We start from the raw sequence: 3,186 nt of genomic DNA on the forward strand, positions 1-3,186 counted from the left end.
TACTGATATAACTTATAAAATGAATATTTTTACTGAGTAAATCAGGCCTGAATCTCAGTTTAACATTTAAACTCTTTTATGAGCATTAAAATTACCAAAATGCCCATTAGGGACTTGTTTTGGTTTAAATTACTTTTTGGGCATATATGTTAACATCTTGCTGATGTATTAACATATTTTAAGCATAATAATGATTAAGACCTGTATATAATTTATTTGGTTACCCGTTACACGTTTATTTGTTCGGATCGGTTTACGTGACTAGTTTACGTAAAATAGCCGAAATGGGTTTAACCTTATCATTAAATTCTCATTTTCTAGAATGTGTTTAGTTTACCCATATTATACAAGTATCCAAGCTTGGCGGGTCTAAACCATATTCTATCCCGGTCTCCGCTTAATCTAGCGTTTAGAACCGTAAGGTTTCCTTCTAGCTAGCCGGTCTAAGTCTTTGACTTAATTAAAGACCCATTGGCATCCTAATACGTTAATAAACCTTCTATACAGATTAAATAGCTTCCGGTAGAAGGTGCCTTCAAAAAGCTTTAGGATTTTACTGCTAGCATCAGGTAAATACTTTTAACTTATTTTCCCTTATACGGGCTTGCGATACGGTATTATAATAATACCGCTTGGTCGGGTATGAGATTATTTAATCGGATTGTGATGTAATAAATCTGCAAAACCCGTTTTAATCTGTATTGTTTGATAACATAAACATTGGGGGTTAAGGACCGTGTCCTGGATATCCTCGGCTCATTTAAGTTATTAATGGCCACGACCTATGCACAGGGTGCAGGCATGCACCTGACAGATGCAAATGCTAAATATTAAATTACCCACAAGTAGGGGATAACTCCTCTGTGGGTTTTATAAATAGTGAGTCAGTTAATCATGACCAGCTTCCAAACCGGCCCCATATGTATGACAAACATGTAAACCTGTATACGAGATTTTATTAAAGATTGTCCCAAGTTATAAATGAATTGTGCCGTGTGCACTTAAATCAAGTTTTATAAATGTTTTTAAAAGAGAGTCAGTTAAATTGTATTTACCAGTGTAAACTGACGTATTTTCTTAAAAGACAGATTGACAGGTACCTCTCGTAATAGGCTAGAGCTATAGGGTGTCATAGAGGATCTTGCAAATCCATAAGATACCTGAAGTCCGTTGTTTTTGTTTCTGTGTACATTTATGATCCGCCTATGGATCTTATTACATTCCAGTCTGTATATTCTTAAACTCGAACACTCAGACATTATGGTTTGTAATAGTTTATTCACCAAGCCTTCCGCTGTGCTATATTATTGTGTGTATTGAAAATGATGATATCAACTACGTCACGATACTCCCCGCCGGGCCCACCGGTAATATGTGGAAATATCGGGGTGTGACAAGTCACCTTCAAAAGAGGGGCCTACCACATTACGCATTAATAACTTAATTAATTATCTTTCAATAATCCGACCCTTTAGGATTGTATCCTTGCTGACTCAAACTACTGGGTTGAGGGTAACGTCACCTTCAAAAGAGGGGCCAACTACAATAACTAAGATAATCTCTTAAAAAGTGCAAAAGTGCGGAAATAATCAAAGGTTACACTAGACACGTGTCGGATCCAAGTGATTCATCTTGTCTATCTGTTTTTATTCTTATTTTATTTTTCAGCATTTTAGTTAGTTTTATTTTTCTAGTTTAAAAACCTTTTTCTCTAACTTTTGATTTGATTAGACGTTGAGGATAAACCGGTATTAAAAGCTCTCGTGTCCTTGGACGACCTCGGTATCTTACCAACACTATACTTCGCTCACGATGGGTGCACTTGCCCATATGTGTGTTTAGTGTTAGTAATTATCGTGTTTTATAAATTTAAAACTTGGCTAAAAAGTGTTAAAGCGCTTAAAATATACTTAAAAATATATCACACCTAACGCACATCAAGTTTTTGGCGCCGTTGTTGGGGACACAAGGATTTTAAGAAAGTTAGGAATCAACGGCCTAATCGTTTTTTCTAATTTTTCTGTTTTTTTTAGGATTTTCTTAATTTTCAGTTTTTGCAGAGCTCAGCACGGGCCGTGCCTGGCCAGACACAGGCCGTGCACAGCATTATTACTGGCAGTTTTTATTTTCCGAGTTACAGAGAGTTGAGCACGGGGTTGTGTCGGTGCAAGACGGGGCCGTGTCGAACTCCCCAGTAATAGGGATCCGGAAAACAATCATTGTATCTCCGACCACGGGCCGTGTTCATCTGAGCACGGGGCCGTGGTGAAGCTTCTGACCAACGTTCTTCTTTGTTTTTTTTTGTTGCAGGACTTGGAACTCAGGCGCCACATCTGCATTTTCCACGTAGTGTATGAGCTCCTGTTCTAGTAGAGACATAAAAGAACCCCTAGACGAACCCGAACGCTTTCTACGAAGAAGACTAAAAGCTAAAAAACCAAGAGAAAGTTTCGGGGGACCCACTTCCAATGGCGGACCAACGTACCCTCATGGATTACCTACGACCCACCGTAGGTAATCTCGGTGCCGCTATCAATGCACCGAATGTCGAAGCCAACAACTTCGAACTTCGGCCACATTTGATACAAATGCTTCAAAACTCTGCAACCTTCCATGGGCTTGCGGACAAGGATCCCCATCTACATATTACTAATTTCTTAGAAATATGTGATACCTTTCAGATCAATGGAGCATCAAAGACGCCATCCGCCTTCGAATGTTCCCGTTTTCACTAAAAGACCGAGCTAAGGCTTGGCTTAATACCCTCCCAGTTGGCTCAGTAAACACCTGGGATGAACTAGTCCAAAAGTTTCTATATAAGTATTTCCCTCCTGCTAAAACGGCTAAATTAATGACTGAAATTAATACATATTCACAAGAGGATGGGGGAATCCTTATATGAAACTTGGGAAAGGTTCAAGGAGCTACTAAGAAAATGTCCTCATAACGGTCTTGCGGTGTGGCAACAAGTATCCACTTTCTACAATGGGTTGTTGCCACACACAAGACAAACACTTAACCCTAGCTCCGAGGGACTTTTAGGTAATCGTCGCCCAAATGAAATATATAATCAAATTGAGGAAATTGCTCAAACCAATTTTCAATGGCACACTCCCCGAGGCAATAAATCTATTGCCCCGGTCGCCCATAAGGTTGATGAAAGCACTTCTTTACAAGCCCAAATCG

General features: G+C 39.2%; 1 non-coding gene across 1 annotated transcript; it reads right to left on the reverse strand.

Moving 5' to 3' along the window:
- Positions 1-2,845: 2,845 nt before the first annotated feature.
- Positions 2,846-2,953, reverse strand: LOC118484571. The gene has a single exon (XR_004873679.1). It is a non-coding gene; the product is annotated as a small nucleolar RNA R71 (small nucleolar RNA).
- Between the last annotated feature and the right edge of the window lie 233 nt (positions 2,954-3,186).

The sequence above is a fragment of the Helianthus annuus genome, chromosome 11 (genome assembly GCF_002127325.2).
Source record: "Helianthus annuus cultivar XRQ/B chromosome 11, HanXRQr2.0-SUNRISE, whole genome shotgun sequence".
Lineage (NCBI taxonomy): Eukaryota > Viridiplantae > Streptophyta > Magnoliopsida > Asterales > Asteraceae > Helianthus > Helianthus annuus.